This window comes from Helianthus annuus, chromosome 2 (genome assembly GCF_002127325.2).
Source record: "Helianthus annuus cultivar XRQ/B chromosome 2, HanXRQr2.0-SUNRISE, whole genome shotgun sequence".
NCBI classification, from domain to species: domain Eukaryota; kingdom Viridiplantae; phylum Streptophyta; class Magnoliopsida; order Asterales; family Asteraceae; genus Helianthus; species Helianthus annuus.
This window is the reverse complement of record NC_035434.2, coordinates 113,437,090-113,455,731: the sequence shown is the minus strand read 5'-3', so window position 1 is coordinate 113,455,731 and position 18,642 is coordinate 113,437,090. Positions and strand designations below refer to the sequence as shown.

Here is an 18,642-nt window from a genome sequence, read left to right as displayed (position 1 = left end):
TAGGCTAATCAGTAGGCTAAAACTCTGCCCGTTAAACTTGCAATGTGAGTCATTCTCTTTTTATCAACTGTTTTACAATACTCCAAATTATTTACAAAATGTTATAATTACAGGGATTAAGTCGTGGTTATCTTAATCACTGGCTAGTGGGGTATTGTGCACATTACTAATTTCTCACGGTTAGGCTAATAAATCCTAACAGTGACAAAACGTCACTACTTGGGTGACTGGACCCAATAGTGGTATGACCATCGTCACACGGGTGGCAAGGCCAGATAAAAATAAGATAAATGCCATTGTAATCGCTCTTATGCTGTAATTTATAACTATGTGTCATTTTTATCAAAATGAATGATTCACTCAGTATTTCCCCGCTGACAAAATATTTTTAAAACATGTTTCAGGTGACCTGCTGTGAATCAAGAACAAGTGCTACGGAGCACTCCCAAGCTTGAAGTAGTGGCTCAAATAAATAAATAAATGAACATGTTTTGTAAAATAAGGAAATTCCTATGAAATTCCTCTACTGTAAATTACGGGGTTTATCCCGAATTATAAAATAAATAATACTCGGGCATTTTCAAGTTTAAACGATCCTGCTAGACTTCCGCTGTACCACACGTTTCTGTCCCACGGCTCTTGGACCGGGTCAAACCGGGCGCGGGGGCCGTGACAATACATGCACGTGAAACACAGGGGATAAGTTCTGTTGTAGGCGCGCTTCGAATGAACTGGAGCTGCTTGGAGAGGCTCTGGTTGCGATAGCCCAGTTGTTGAAGAGTCCGGGCTCATGGTCTTTCGTTTGCGGTTGGGCTGAGCTTCCTGAGATGATGCGGTGTCATCGGCGGATTCGTTTGATGATTCGCTGGAGGTATTATCGGAGGAATCTTCAGAAGAATTGTTGGTAGAATCGTTGGAAGAATCATCGGATGAATCGATGACGATTGCTTGATGCGCTTGTTTGACAAGATTCTTGGAGAAGAATCCGTCCAAGACTCGTTTGTCGTTGATTTCGGCGTCCAAGCGATAGGTTTCTTCGATGGTAGCACGTATTGCAGCTTCGACAAAATCGCCCACGCATTCAGGCAAGCCGCGAATGTACTTCGTGGTGGCTTTTTCTGAAGTGTTGACTTGACTTGGGCAAATTATGCTAAGCTGTTTGAACCATGCGGTGTAGCCAGCATGGTCACCTTCTACTTGCTTGATTTCCCAAAATTTTTCTTCTAGCTTCTGGACTTCGTGGGGAGGGCAATACTCTTTCTTCATGAGCTCCTTCGGCTCATTCCAAGAGAAAGCGTAAGCCGCGGAGATCCCACGTTTGTTGCATTCGGTGGTCCACCAGTCGAGTGCTCTCGATTGAAATACCCCGGTTGCGCAAGTAGTACGGAAACTACCGGGACACCCACTCTGACGAAGGGTAACTTCGATAGAATCGAACCACTGGAGTAGTTGGGACACACTTCCTTCACCCGTGAATTCCATCGGATCACAGGCTTTGAAGTGTTTGTAGAGAAAGCAGATTGCGGCGCTTCCGTCTTATAGTCTTCCGGGGTTCGAGAGTTGCTGAGAGAGTGCACTTGAGTGACAATTTGAGGAATGACCTTGGCCACTTTCTTGGCCACAAGCGAGGCAATCCTCTTCTCGGCGCTTCGTTTGGCTCTTCTCCTAGCTGTTCGTCTCGAGGTAGAGTTGTTGGAAGGCATCTAGACAGAGAGATATTTGGAGTGAGATTCGATCATAATGATTTGAGTTTTGCGATGCGATTGAGCGCGATCAAAACTTGTTGCGGGTATAATGTATTAGATTTCACATAGGAGCCACATAGGAGACACGAGATTCCTAAGTTCTCACACAATTGATTCGTTTTGTACATATAAATAGTTGTAGTTTATATACATATTGGTGTAGATTGCGCGAGGACGCATTGAAGAGGGAGAGAGAGCGAAAGCGAGAGCGAATAATTAATCGTTAGTTTTGTTGCGATTATTCGGTTTTCATTTTAGATTGCGATGGCTGTGCGAGTTGTGCGTCTTGAAAAACAAGGAGCGAAAATTGATAAATCGAGAAATCGATATGTCGTAAAATAAACACACAAAGCGTAATTAGGTTCATTAAAGCGTAAAACCGGTGAGTCGTAGGCTTAGTAAAATAATCGGAGTGCCTCGGGTGTTTAGGCGTCGACTACCCAAGGTAACCCAACTATACTCAACAAGTTCGTGCACGCGCGTTGACCTAGAAGACTTATGCTTCCATTGGGATGCAGCTCATGGCATTCGTCTTCCTAGTCATCGCATGGCTCGAGTCATTGTTATGGTCGAGTCCTTGGTGAGAGCTTTTCGAAAACCATTTTAGAGAGTGGAACGGTTTATTAAGATACGAGTTTCACCCCTGACTTAACAACTTCGTTCCTAATTGTGGTTATGCTCTTCGAATAAATTCGTGAGCTCCAATAGAGTTCGAAATGGAGACTTTTGTCGAGATGTGGATGTCACTCCTAGCTCGATGAAAGGTTCTCGTGCTAGAAAAATGCGTTGAGTGAGCGATCTCATCGAGAGTTCTTGGTTTTCACACTTGGTCTCGACTGGATCACTCGTTTTCGTTATGCGAGTATTTTCGAAAACGTGTGCATTGTGTCAGCCTTAGGAAAGGCTAAGTAGTATTTCAGCCTTAGGAAAGGCTTCTTCTTGTGAAGCTGTAGTACGCGGTGTTCACACAAAGTTGTAGTTTTTAGCAATTTCGATCGAGAGCAACAAGTAGGCCCATACAAACCCTACTGGGTTCATACTAGTCGGCCCGTTGGTACTTAGACTATAGACTAGCTCGTTTCTAAGACATTAACCCGGACTAGGTCATGTCTTGCATAATTCCCTATAGTTATGGCTCTGATACCAATCTGTCACACCCCAACCGATGGTGGAATCATCGGGGTGCAGCACTAGGCGAATCAGATTGCTCAAGAGAATCCATAACAACTATTTTACGACAGTATTTAATGCGTTCATTATCCCATACTAATAAACAATACATTCACACAAGTTATCACAGATTTCTTGTCCTCTCGAACAATAGAAATCCGACAACATAGAATTTAGGTGAGTTTCTAGACTTCCTATCTTGATTTGATGTAGTCTGCGACTAAACCTGCAACATACGTTAAAACAACGTCAATACAAAAGTATTGGCGAATATACAAGTTTTGATAGTGTAGCGTAAAATAGTTAAAAGTGCTGCGAATTACCGAATACATAAATGGGATACCTCAACATACATGCAAAAAGACAGATACTACCAGCTAAGTCACTCGAGCTGCGATTGCGATTGCTATTCATCCTAACTAGACCCCGTGGGTGCTATAGTACTATACTAGTTAAGGCGGGACCTCGCGAGCATAAGTCCTAACACATATGTAACTAGCATCACGTATAAATATGCATAACAGTTATCCGCAAGTGATAAATAGTTTAATTGGATAATTCGTTTGCATAAATTCGATTTTATAGGAACGTATGTTACACCCAAAATGCGATTAAAAGGGGTTCGAGTATACTCACAGTCGGTGCTCAGCAAGCAAACACAACTTGGTTGGATTGAAGGGAGAGCGTCTGAGATTAGCCTGATTGCAGATTAATAGCGTAAGCGTTGCATAGTGCGTTAAGCGGTGTAACATGTCAAAGGGTTGGACAGTACTCCGATTGGATGGCAATCCGATCGGGTGCCCAGTCGATCGGGTGGCAATCCGTTCGGATCGTCATCCGATCCGGTGACTATTCGATTGGGTTGTCATCTGATGTGTTTGTGTATGATGGCTTGCCTTTTGAAGTTTTCGTTGTAGCATTTTGAAAACATTGAAGTATCTCTTCCTTTCAGGTCGGTCGATCGGACGGTCGTTCGATCGGCAGACAACCCGTTCGGCTGGGTACTTCAGCAAGAACAAGTTCTCAGCAGGATGTCACTCGATCGGACTACAGTTCGTTCGGGTGGCATTCCTAGTGCATTGAACATGTTGAAAATTGTTTAAGTGTGGAAGCTTAAGTGTTTCATGGTACGGACGACAGTTCGATCGGATGGTGGTCCGATCGGATAGCGATTCGTTCAACATTCAAACTTCATAGATTGGCAAAAATGGTGAAGTGTGGGTCCCAAGGTGCAAGCCGTTCGGCTGACCGGTTGTTCGGGTGACTGTCCGTTCGGACAGCAGTCCGATCGGACGGCACCCCGTCCTGGTTGTCCTGTTCGTCTTACACTTGGTCGTTTCGATTGTTTGCCATTTTATCGAGATGTTTTTGATAACGTGTTAAGCAACAGAAACCTCGTCAATACTTGGTATTCCTGATCGGACAGGAATCACCCAAATCTGGTGAGTTAACTGTTCAAGACGGTGTTCCAAGTTTAACCCGTAATCGGTAACCCTCGTCAATAGGATCCGGATCTTGGACCAACACAACCACAAGAATGAGTAGGAAGTCGGTACAAGCTCCGATTCTATCGGTTTTGAGTGCATTGAGTGTAAAAGAGTTGAAGGAAGGTTGGAAAACATTCTCTCAATCCTTTTCACCGTGAATATGTTTAGATTTATGAAAGATCTTTGTTGTTTATGTGGAAATCGGTTAGATCTAAGTTGTTCTTGGTGTATTGAAGGCAAAACATGAAGTTCATGTGAACACCATGATGACATCATCCTAGAACACCTTGATTCTAGTGATTTCATGGTTAAAAGTTAAGATTCGAAAGATAGAAATGTGTAAGAGTGCGCATAGATCATAGAAGTACAAGATTTAGGTTGAAAACTTACAAGAATCGCGAGAAATCGAGAGAAAGGAGCCCCAAAGCGTGCTGGTCGAGTGGGAGCTGTCAAATCAAGGCAATTGATTTGAGAGTGGGGTATTTACAGGCAAGAGAGGAGAAGAGGTGGTGCAATGCATCGGATCGGATGGCTGTCCGATCGGACGACTGTCCGATCGGATGCCCATTCGATCGAAGTGCCATTCGATCAAACGCCTCTGGCGAGCTAAGTTTTGGCGTTCCGTTTCGATTGTTAAGCGTTGCAATAGTTTGGTTACACATTCTCATCCACATTTCATATATTTATTATAATTCGCCACGTTGGGTCGTATATACATATCCATATTTCAAAGTTGCGATACAATAACCGGGTTTCATTTCGAATATGCGATTACTTTGCGACGCTTCACGGTCATCGAGGAGGGTAGAATAGGTTCTCTCTCAATGTCATCGTGAACGTTAATGTGTGTTTTGAGTAATGAGTTGCACTGCGACACATCACGGCTATCAAGGAGGGTAGAATTGGTCCTCACTCGACATCTTCATGGTTGTCAGCAAGTGCAATGTGATGTGATAGCGATAAAGTATGCGAAATATGCGAAAAATACTGCGATTTAGTGATATATGCGATATAGCCACATTATGATCCGAATCTCTGGTGCTAGGCGTAACGAGTGTAACAAGTAGTAACAACGCACGAATGTGCGGGTTGTTACACAAGTTTTCTACTTTAGTATAAAAATCCATAAATAACAAGCATCCAAATTAAAAAATCAAAATTATAACATTGATGTGTGCAAAATGCAACATATAAATTACATCAATTGTGCCATAAAACTAACCCTTTTTTAGTACTAATGTTGGAAAAAGTGTGCTTTTGTCTTCCTTTTGTATTTTCAGGATTAAATAAGCTCAAATGAACAAAAGAAGCAAAAAGGCAGCTAAATCTAACATAAATACAAGAAAAGGAATAAATGTGGCATGCCCGACCCCTCGACAGCATCCTCCCAAGCAAAAACAAGAGAACAGAATGCTGAACACGCCCCGTGCTCAATGAGCACGGGGGCGTGCCCAAGTGTCTGCAGAAAAGACAAAGCTGTAGAAGCTTCTATCACCCACCACGGGGGCGTGCCCAGCGGACACGGGGCCGTGCCCAGCGGACACGGGGCCGTGGTCAACTCTAAGATTCGCAGAATTTAGGGAAATCTTGATAGTACAGATACGCTTCTGCACACGGGGTCATGCCCAGCGGACACGGAGGCGTGGTCAACTAATGCAGACACACTGCAATTAATGAAGAAAGAGAAGATGGGTGGATACGGGGCCGTGTCCGGGCTTCTGTGCAGGCTATAAATATGGGTGCTTGTCTCATTTGCAAATCATCCCTTGGCAAACCACCTCTCTCACACTTCACCCACACTCTACCACCACCACAACACCATCATCCACCACCATCATCCATCATCCATCATAGAGTGTGTGTAGTAGTCTCGGGATCCAAGATTGATCGTAAGAGTTCTTGACAATCAAAGGCCATGTTTGCCTAAGTCTCTTACATCACTTGGTGAAGACAAGCATTTAGTGTAATACTTTTTGTTTTTAATCTTTTCGCACTTTTTATTTGGTTATGTATTAATGACTTTAATAATTAGTTTCTTATGTTGAAGGTGAGTCTTCCTTATCATTTGTCCGTGGTGTCTTGGCGTTATTTTACTGTCTATATAAAATAAAAGATTTACACCATTCATATCTCCACGGTCTATATGGAGATATGTTGGCTATCTGGTCGGGGGTTAAGGGAATGGTTTGGTAAGAGTCTTGCATTGTTCAGTGTATAGATCCTGCAAGGACCTGGGTCAAGCTTAGTAGGATCTCCTTCAATACCCACTGGTATTGGATGACGGGGGTCCGAATATCTTGATCCCCTCATATGTAAACTATTATTAATATATTAACCCGGCTACTTAGGACTGTATCCCTGCTGACTTAGACTACTTAGCCGAGGGTAACGTCACCTTCAAAAGAGGGGCCTACCACATTACGCATTAATAACTTAATTAGTTATCTTTCAATAATCCAACCCTTTAGGATTGTATCCTTGCTGACTCAAACTACTGTGTTGAGGGTAACGTCACCTTCAAAAGAGGGGCATAATACAATAACTAAGATAATCTCTTAAAAAGTGCAAAAGTGCGGAAATAATCAAAGGTTACACTAAAGGCGAGTCGGATCCAAGTGATTTATCTTGTCTATCGGTTTTTATTTTTTATTTTTATTTTCAACATTTTAGTTTTTATTTTTCTAGTTTAGAACCTTTTTCTAAATTTTTGATTGGATTGGACGTTGAGGATAAACTGGTATTAAAAGCTCTTGTGTCCTTGGACGACCTCGGTATCTTACCAACACTATACTACGCTCACGATGGGTGCACTTGACCATATGTGTGTTTGGTGTTAGTAAATATCGTATTTTATAAATTTAAAACTTGATTAAAGTGGTTAAAAAGGGTTAAAAATATACATAAAAACCTATCACACCGCACGCACATCAACATCCCGTTTATCAGAATGTAGGTAGTTTAAGGTTTTTAGCCACAAATCATGTTCAAGAAAATCAAATCACAAAGTATTAACAAAGAATTCATGGATGAAGTATGAAGGAACTAGAAAAGTAAAACAAATGGGAAGACAAAACCCGAATGCTCTTCAATCCCGTGCCTTCGTGCTTCTAGCCGATGATTCCTAGCTCGAAAAACCTCCGAAAACATGATATCTAAACTCTAAAATTCGCCTAAGGATACTCCAATTCGTCTCTAGGGTTGGACATCTTATCAAAGATGTATTTATAGGTTACCTAACTCCAAACATCATCAAAACACGAAGCATTCTGTTGAAATAGGCTTCTCGCCGCCCGCGAGCCATACATCACTTCTCCTCGCGGGCCGTGTAAAGGTTTATTAGTCAACTCGTTCAAAACATCCGCTCGCGGAGTGTGAATTGATTCTCTTCTCCGCTCAAGGGTGGCGAGCTGTCTATTTTTCTCGATTTTGTTCCTTTTTCAGCACTCGTTCTCCTGATCTCGTTCTGGTACTCGGTTTCTTCATATTTAGACTCGTTTTTTTTTCCTTTTTCAGCATCTTTCATCACCCGAGACCTGGTAAACACAAACAGATCAACAATATCATATTCTAACTAAAAACCGAATAAAAACTAACTAAAATTATACAAATTGTACATGATAAACTGATATATTTTGCAATACATCAAATATCCTCACACTTACTCTTTTTCGTTCGTGAAAAAGATATATGCTACGGAATCATAGTCAGATTAAATATTTGATCTCAAAACTTAAATTATTTAATTACAAATCAAACACATGTTAACTTACGATTGCGGATATGCGATCCACTTAAACTCAACACCAGTTCCTAGGCCCTTATCATGTTTATTTTTGTTCAAGTGCGATTATTCAACTTAGGGTCTCACACTAAAAAGTCACGCATTCACCTAATCCCGTCTCAAGCTTTTGAAATAAAAGGAACAACCAATTGGCTATTTCCTAACAGTTTTATACCAAAACTCAAATCATCTAATATCAAGTTTTTCTTTCTTCTTTTTTTTCTTTCCTTTCATGAGCATTAAACTTTTGCATACCTAACCCACAGGTTGTCTCAACTAGAGTCACCATCCCCGAGAGCGATAACGTGAGCTTCGGTTATTTAGCATTTTTTCCTTTTAACTTATCCTAGAGGAAATCTCAATCAGGGTCACCATCCCCAATAAAGATTACATAGGCCTCATTTTTATTTAATCTAGCTCATTTATTCAGTGGTATATATCTTTTTCTTTGACAAAAAAATTCTAATACTTTTAGCTTATTGATGTGTGTAAAATGCAACATATAAATTACATCAATTGAGGCATAAAACTAACCCTTTTTAAGTACTAATGTTGGAAAAAGTGTGTTTTTGTCTTCCTTTTGTATTTTCAGGATTAAATGAGCTCAAATTAACAAAAGAAGCAAAAAGACAGCTAAATCTAGCATAAATACAAGAAAAGGAACAAAAGTGGATTGCCCGACCCCTCAACAGCATCCTCCTAAGCAAAATAGAGAAGGCAGAAGACTGAACACGCCCCGTGCTCAGCGAGCACGGGGCCGTGCCAAGAAGCAGCAGAAAAGACAAACCTGTAGAAGCTTCTATTGCTCACCACGGGGCCGTGCCCAGTGAACACGGGGGCGTGCCCAAAGTACTGCAGGCGCATTAATTGTAATTGCGAATTACAATTAATGAGGAGAGATAGTGTCAGACAGGCACGGGGCCGTGCCCAGCGGACACGGGGCCGTGCCCAGGCCTCTGTTCAGCCTATAAATAGGAGTGCTTGGTTTCATTGCAACTCATCCCTTGGCACACCACCTCTCTCACCCACCACCATCACAACACCATCATCCACCACCATCATCCATTGTCCATCATAGAGTGTGTGAGTCGTCTCGGGATCTAAGATTGATCGTAAGAGTTCTTGACAATCAAGGCCATGTTTTCCTAAGTCTTTTACATCACTTGGTGAAGACAAGTGTTTAATATAATACTTTTTATTTTTAATCTTTTGCACTTTTTATTTGGTTTTGTATTAATGACTTTAATAACTAGTTTCTTATGTTGAAGGTGACTTTTCCTTATCGTTTGTCTGTGGTGTCTTGGCATTATTTTACTGTCTATATAAAATAAAAGATTTCCACCATTCATATCTCCACGGTCTATATGGAGGTATGTTGGCTACCTGGTCGGGGGTTAAGGGAACGGTTTGGTAAGGGTCTTGCCCTTGTTCAGCGTTTAGAGGTCTTGCAAGGGACCTGGGTCAAATTTAGTAGGATCTCCTTCAATACCCAAAGGTATTGGATGGCGGGGATCCAAACTCTTTGACCCCCTCATAAGTAAACTACTATTAATACTGTAACCCGGCTATTTAGGACTGTATCCCTGCTGACTCAGACTACTTAGTCGAGGGTAACGTCACCTCCAAAAGAGGGGCCTACCATAATTTGCATTAATAACTTAATTCATTATCTTTCAATAATCCGACCCTTTAGGATTGTATCCTTGCTGACTCAAACTACTGGGTTGAGGTAACGTCGCCTTCAAAAGAGGGGCCTACTACAATAACTTTGATAATCTCTTAAACAAGTGCAAAAGTGCGAAAATAATCAAAGGTTATACTAATACACGAGTCGGATCCAAGTGATTCATCTTGTCTATCTGTTTTTATTTTTATTTTATTTTTCAGCATTTAGTTAGTTTTATTTTCTTAGTTTAAAAATCTTTTCTAACATTTTGATTTGATTAGACGTTGAGGATAAACCGGTACTAAAAGCTCTTGTGTCCTAAGACGGCCTCGGTATTTTACCAACACTATACTACGTCCACGATGGGTGCACTTGCCCATATGTGTGTTTAGTGTTAGTAAATATCGTGTTTTATAAATTTAAAACTTGGCTAAAAAGTGTAAAAAGGGCTTAAAATATAGACCAAAAATATATTACACTACACGCACATCAAGTTTTTGGCGCCGTTGCCGGGGACACAGGGATTTTAAGAAAGTTAGGAATCAACGGCCTAATCATTTTTTTTATTTTCTTTTCATTTTTTTAGGATTTTCTTAGTTTTTCAGCTTCTGCAGAGCTCAGCACGGGCCGTGCCTGGTCAGACACTTGCCGTGCCCAGCGTTGTTACTGGCAGTTTTTAGTTTTCCAAGTTACAGAAGGCTGACCACGGGGCCGTGTCGGTGCAACACGGGGCCGTGTCCAACTCTCCAGTAACTGGGATCTGGAAAACAATCACTATAACTCCGACCACGGGTCGTGTTCACTGAGCACGGGGCCGTAGTGAACCTTCTGACCAGCATTCTTTTCTGTTTTTATTGCAGGACTTGGAACCAGACGCCACCCCTACGTAGTGTATGAGCTCCAGTTCTAATAAGGACATAAAAGAACCTCTAGAAGAACCCGAACGCTTTCTCAGAAGAAGACTAAAAGCCAAAAACCAAGAGAAGGTTTCGGGGAACTCACTTCCAATGGCGGACCAACGTACTCTCATGGATTATCTACGACCCACCATAGGTAATCTCGGCGCCGCTATCAATGCACCGAATGTTGAAGCCAATAACTTCGAACTTCGATCGCATTTGATACAGATGCTTCAAAACTCTGCAACCTTCCATGGGCTTGCGGACGAGGATCCCATCTACATATTACTAATTTCTTAGAAATATGTGATACTTTTCGGATCAATGGAGCATCAAATGACGCCATCCACCTCCGGATGTTTCCGTTTTCACTCAAAGACCGAGCGAAGGCTTGGCTTAACGCCCTCCCAGCTGGATCGGTAAACACCTTGGATGAACTAGCCCAAAAATTTCTATATAACTATTTCCCTCCCGCTAAAACGGCTAAATTAATGACTGAAATTAATACTTATTCACAAGAGGACGGGGAATCCTTATATGAAACTTGGGAAAGGTTCAAGGAGCTATTGCGAAAGTGTCCTCATCACGGTCTTGCGACATGGCAACAAGTATCCACTTTCTATAATGGGTTGTTGCCACACACAAGACAAACACTTGACTCTAGCTCCGGGGGACTTTTAGGTAATCGTCGCCCGCATGAAATATATAATCAAATTGAGGAAATTGCTCAAACCAATTTCCAGTGGCACACTCCCCGAGGCAATAAATCTATTGCCCCGGGCGCCCATAAGGTTGATGAAAGCACCTCTTTACAAGCCCAAATCAAGGCCCTTTCTTCTAAAATTAAAAAGTTAGAAATGACAAAAACAGTCTCGGTTATGGCTTGTGAGGGGTGTGGTGGGCCACATGAAAATTGGAGTTGTATGAAAGAAACGGATGATCAAATAGAATCGGTAAACTACATTGATAATAGACCTAGGCCGTTGGGTCCTCCAACGGGCACCTACAACCAAGGATGGCGAAACCACCCTAACCTTGGTTGGAGAGAACCCGGCAATGGTAGTAACCAACAAAATCAAAAAACCAACTTTCAACAACAAAGAAATGAGTCACAAAATTTCCCTCAACAACAAGGTGGACGGAAAAGGCTTGAAGATACTATATCTCGCCTTATCTCCGACACCGAAAAGAAAAACTCTGATAGATTTCTACAATTAGAATCAAATTTTAGAAATCAACAAGCTAGTATACAAAACATCGAAAAACAAATAAGTCAACTAGCCCAAAATTTCTCCGAGAGACAGCAAGGCGCGTTACCAAGTAATACCGAAACAAACCCAAAGGCGCAAGTACATCTCATCACCTTACGGAACCGTACCGTGGGTACCACGGAAGGGCCATCGCCTACTAAGGAGACCACATCGTTGTCCCATCAAGAGGAGGTTACTCCGCCACCATCAGAGCCCACCAAGGCTCCTCCGGTTCCGTACCCCGGTAGGTTAATCCGTCAAAAGACCAACGAGCAATTCGCAAAATTTGAAAGTCTACTAAAACAATTGCATGTCAACATTTCTTTTATTGATGTCCTAACTCAAATGCCTAAATACTCCAAGTTTATGAGGGACTTCCTCACTCATAAAAGGAAAATTGAAACATTGCAATTAGTTAACTTAGGCGAAGAATGCTCCGCCCTCGTACTCAACAAACTCCCCCAAAAGAAAATTGATCCCGGAAGCTTCACAAGTCCTTGCTCGATCGGGGACTCCCCCGTTCGTAATGCACTAGCCGACCTTGGGGCTAGCATTAACCTCATGCCCGAATCAATGTTCAAAAGACTCGGCCTAGGAAAAACGAGTCCTACAAAAATGAGTATACAACTTGCTGATCGATCCGTCAAATTCCCACAAGGTGTCATTGAAAATGTTCTAGTCAAGGTGGACAATTTCGTTTACCCGGCCGACTTTGTCATACTTGATATGGAAGAAGATACCGAAGTCCCCCTCATCCTAGGGAGACCCTTTCTCGCCACCGCACAAGCAGTGGTGGACATGAATGACGGAACGCTCACTTTAAAATATGGGTATAATGAAGTAAAATTCGGGGTTGGGAAAAAGAAAGAGGACGATGACCCGATCAATTACATGAAGGTTATTGATTCGAGTTTGGATGCTGCTCTCCGACGGTGCAACATGGGATGCAAAACATCCCACTCAGAAAATATATAACCTCACCTTGGGTCTAGCCAAGGACCCTTATAAACGTGGCGCACCACGGAGGCATTCCGCGGAACTATCCTTAGTTTAGTTTAATCTTTTAGTTTTAACTTGCAGGAATAAAACACACTCATGGTGGTCAAGGATGACAAGGGAAACGAGAAACATGGCCCCATGCACAAAAACAAGGCCATCCGACAACAATTTCTCCATTACAGTAAGTTCAGCACGGGTCGTGCCCAGCCAATACAGCCCCGTGCTGAACACCCTGCAGACAAATGCCCAGTTCAGGTAACTGGACACGGGCCATGTTCACCTAACACGCCCTCGTGTCCAGGCTTCTGTTTCTTTTCTTTAATTATTGTTACTGGCACCTGAACACGGGGCCGTGCCCGGTCCCCACGGGCCCGTGTCCAGACTTCCAGTAACATAAATTTTTGCTTTTAACACCATGTTACACATTCAATCAACCTAAAAATCTATTTTTGGGACACATTGAAGACAATGTGTAATTTAAGTTGGGGGGGGGGGAATGCTAAAACCTTGAATTTTGCAAGTCCTAATAACAAGCCTTACACAAAACTCTATTGGAACCGCTAATCACCCCAAATTTCATTAAAAAATTTTCATTTTTTTTTACTTGTCTAAAGTTTAAGTTGGGAATTCTAAGACTAACAAGGTTATATTTTTACAAGTTTACAACCGATAGCGTCGTGATAAAAAGAACCAACATAAGAAAATTATGAAACGGCATGACAAGCTTAGTTAAAATTCGATTATATATACTTGATCACATAAAAACCCATTTCCACAAAAGTGAGTTTTGAGCCTTTATTGAGCATACAAATATACATCTTTACGCTAAATGCTCATTTTTCGTTTCTTGTGTGAATAGCCGCTTGGTTCTTACGACTCTAGAACTTGCCAGGACAATTCATTCCCGGTCCTTACCAACTTAAACCCAAGTAAATAAATGATGGAGGCATTAGGACTAACCCTTTTTCTTTCAACACCATTATTTTTATTATTCTTTTCACCTACCCAAAAACTACCCCTAGTTAGCCCCTTTGAGCCTAAACCTTTTCGTTTCTTAACCCCGAAAAACCCTTTTTACCCACCAAAAACCCTTTTTAATTTTTACCCTTTATTTTAGTAACAATCTCGGTTTTCGTGTGACTAAAATATATATATATATATATATATATATATATATATATATATATATATATATATATATATATATTTACAATGAAGTTAGAAATAAACAAGCAAAGCTCCTCAAATAAAAGCTTGTTTAAAGAAATACTTCATTAAAAATAAAAAGTCACAAAAACAAAATGTTTTACGAAAACCGACGCTTTTTACGACTTTCACCCTTTTCTACTAACCACTAACCCAACTACCCACCTTTAGCCCAACCCTAACCCTTCACCCAAAAAGTCCTCTTGATATTTACAAAGGTATAAAGTTAAAAAAGAGGAGAATTGATTGCTTGGCAAGCTTATGGTAGAAATAAGTTCCATGCCGCTCTCGAGTGATTCACAAAAAAAAAATACACCTTCGGCCGAGTGTGAGAGATTTCTCCCGTGAGGTGTGTGAACTTGTATATTAAATAAAATTTTTAAAAAAGGTATGTTATGCCTTAATAAATAATTTACCTTATGAAAAGTTTTTAAATCATGACGAATAGGATTGTAAATAAATAAAAATAAAACCCAATAAAGATCTTGGATTCCCGACACTCTATGACAAGCCAAAACCTTCTCTTCTACCCATTCCATTTGGGAGTGTAAGCCACATATTAAAGAGTTTTGCTTGAGCACAAGCAAAAGTTCAAGTGTGAGGATATTTGATGTGTGTTAAATGCAACATATAAATTACATCAATTGAGGCATAAAACTAACCCCTTTTAAGTACTAATGTTGGAAAAAGTGTGTTTTTGTTTTCTTTTGTATTTTCAGGATTAAATGAGCTCAAATTAACAAAAGAAGCAAAAAGACAGCTAAATCTAGCATAAATACAAGAAAAGGAACTAAAGTGGATTGCCCGACCCCTCAACAGCATCCTCCCAAGCAAAACAGAGAAGGCAGAAGACTGAACACGCCCCGTGCTCAGCGAGCACGGGGCCGTGCCCAAGAAGCAGCAGAAAAGACAAACCTGTAGAAGCTTCTATTGTTCACCACGGGGCCGTGCCCAGTGAACACGGGGGCGTGCCCAAAGTACTGCAGGCGCATTAATTGTAATTGCGAATTACAATTAATGAGGAGAGATAGTGTCAGACAGGCACGGGGCCGTGCCCAGCGGACACGGGGCCGTGCCCAGGCCTCTGTTCAGCCTATAAATAGGAGTGCTTGGTTTCATTGCAACTCATCCCTTGGCACACCACCTCTCTCACACTTCATCCACCACCCACCACCATCACAACACCATCATCCACCACCATCATCCATTGTCCATTGTCCATCATAGAGTCTGTGAGTCGTCTCGGGATCCAAGATTGATCGTAACAGTTCTTGGCAATAATGGCCATATTTGCCTAAGTCTCTTACATCACTTGGTGAAGACAAGTGTTTAATATAATACTTTTTATTTTTAATCTTTTGCACTTTTTATTTGGTTTTGTATTAATGACTTTAATAACTAGTTTCTTATGTTGAAGGTGACTTTTCCTTATCGTTTGTCCGTGGTGTCTTGGCATTATTTTACTGTCTATATAAAATAAAAGATTTTCACCATTCATATCTCCACGGTCTATATGGAGGTATGTTGGCTACCTGGTCGGGGGTTAAGGGAACGGTTTGGTAAGGGTCTTGCCCTTGTTCAGCGTTTAGAGGTCCTGCAAGGGACCTGGGTCAAATTTAGTAGGATCTCCTTCAATACCCAAAGGTATTGGATGGCGGGGATCCAAACTCTTTGACCCCCTCATAAGTAAACTATTATTAATACTATAACCCGGCTATTTAGGACTGTATCCCTGCTGACTCAGACTACTTAGTCAAGGGTAACGTCACCTCCAAAAGAGGGGCCTACCATAATTTGCATTAATAACTTAATTCATTATCTTTCAATAATCCGACCCTTTAGGATTGTATCCTTGCTGACTCAAACTACTGGGTTGAGGGTAACGTCGCCTTCAAAAGAGGGGCCTACTACAATAACTTTGATAATCTCTTAAACAAGTGCAAAAGTGAGAAAATAATCAAAGGTTATACTAATACACGAGTCGGATCCAAGTGATTCATCTTGTCTATCTGTTTTTATTTTTATTTTATTTTTCAGCATTTAGTTAGTTTTATTTTCTTAGTTTAAAAATCTTTTCTAACATTTTGATTTGATTAGACGTTGAGGATAAACCGGTACTAAAAGCTCTTGTGTCCTTGGACGACCTCGGTATTTTACCAACACTATACTACGTCCACGATGGGTGCACTTGCCCATATGTGTGTTTAGTGTTAGTAAATATCGTGTTTTATAAATTTAAAACTTGGCTAAAAAGTGTAAAAAGTGCTTAAAATATATACCAAAAATATATTACACTACACGCACATCACTTATAACGACATTTCTTATACTATTTTTGGCGATTTCGGCTTCTCTATTTCTCCTAGATAAGAACCGTCGGAATCCTAACATATTAAATATTTTCAGCTCAAAGGAACCTAAAAACCAGAAGAGCCTACCCACACATCCCAAATCAGACACATGCTCAACTTATTATACTCATATTATTATTATTTGAGAACCGAACATACCTGACTGTACTATCATTTCCCGTATTATTTGCAAACTCTAAAACAAGGGACATTTTCTAATTTTTCAGTTTTTTTTTTCAAATTTCTTTTTTTGTTTGGATTTTTTTTCAAAAAAATTGTCTGGCTCAACTAGCACTACGACTCATATGTCTCATCCCCACACTTAAGGTTTGCATTGTCCCTAATGTAGGCACGGAAACCCGAATCAAAAACAAAAACTAAAATGAAAGAAATAAATAAATAATAAATAATACAAAAGTATACAATGGAAAAGACTTAGCTGATAATATGCGAGAGTGTCATAGTGCCAGTCAATTCCACATATGCCCTCCAATCCGAACACGCTCAACAAACAATACCTCATCCTCATACGCGAACGGAAGCGGCTATCCTCAAACCATACCTAACAAATAATCAACACAAACCAAATACATAATAGATAGATAACACAATTTTCTTAACATCCAACACATACCCTACCAACCGTCCCAATCAACAGGTTTAACAAAATAAAAATATTAGTACATCCCCACACTAGTCTGATTCCTCCTCTTCACTTGTCGCCTGGAAAACACGATAAGGCGATGCACTGCCTCCAGCTCCAGGCTGACCACATCTAGGACAAGGATCTATAAAGAAACTCGGTACACCCATATTCAAATGATGCATCATGTACCACATACCATCTTCCGTCCTCCTTCAATTCTCATCATACCTTCACCAATGGTCCTCCTGCATCTGCCTCAACCTATCAAATTGTTCTGTCATATACCTGTGCATCTGACCTAACCCGCTTTCCATCCTGTCATACAATGAACCTAAAGTCAGCAGATCTGGGCAAGGACGCTGAAGTGGATATTGTCTAGGCGGTAACTCAGCCGGGTATGCGGCCTCTGATAACGGATAGGGATACTCAACTGCATAGCTGATGTAGCCGTTGACCCTAGTGGAGGCTGAACCTGTGGCCCTACCCTAACTGGCTCCTAACAAGTGGTGTCCCTAGATTTCGAAGATCGAGTTCAGGCACTACTGGAATCCAAAATTTAAGTGGATTCCCCACTTTAATATTTATAGAACTTTGTAAAAAAAATTCAATTATTAACTACTTTTTTTTATTTTTTAGGATTTAATAAGTAGTTTTATTTTTTAATTTTTAGGATGTTATGTAATATTTTTTTAGAATAATATAAGTTTGTATTTTATTTTATAAATCTCAATTACATAAAAAATAAAGTTAGCCAAGTCAACATGGCAGCTAGGGCTGTAAACGAACCGAACGAACACGAACAAGGCCATGTTCGTGTTCGTTCGTTAAGGAAATTTACATGTTCGTGAACTGTTCACGAACGTATACCGAACATAATTAAGTTTATGTTCATGTTCGCTCGTTAAGGAAATTCAGTTGTTCACGAACAATTCGTGAACACTGGTCTCAAACACAAACGAACGCAAGCGAACACAAACGAACGCAAGCAAATAAAAAAGAACGCAAACGAACATTTAACTTGAAAATAAAAAAATAAAAATATTGTTATCCTTAAGCATTGGATATAAGTAGTTAAATATAACTATCAAATTATAAATCAAAAGACAAGAAGTCTAATACACCACCAAACGATAACGATGAATCAAATTTAACTAAATTAGAAATCATTATCCCCAAACATGTCTTAGCATATCCAAATTTTAGCTAACTTAGAAAAAAATAGGGTTTCAAGTTTTCAATATGTTTAGATAAAAGGTTTATTATTTATTATTTTTTAATGTGATCAAACGAACACGGACGAACGTAACCGAACATGTTACCGAACGTTCACGAACGAACGAGACCTGTGTTCGTGTTCGTTCGCTAAGCTAACCGAACGAAATTTTTTGTTCGTATTCGTTCGTTAAGCTAAATTGAACGAACATAAACGAACTTCCCGCCGA

At 40.6% G+C, this 18,642-nt stretch overlaps 1 non-coding gene across 1 annotated transcript; it reads right to left on the bottom strand.

Annotated features, from left to right (window-relative positions):
- Positions 1-11,233: 11,233 nt before the first annotated feature.
- LOC118489850 lies at positions 11,234-11,340 on the bottom strand. Its single transcript, XR_004887863.1, has one exon. It is a non-coding gene; the product is annotated as a small nucleolar RNA R71 (small nucleolar RNA).
- Positions 11,341-18,642: the final 7,302 nt, after the last annotated feature.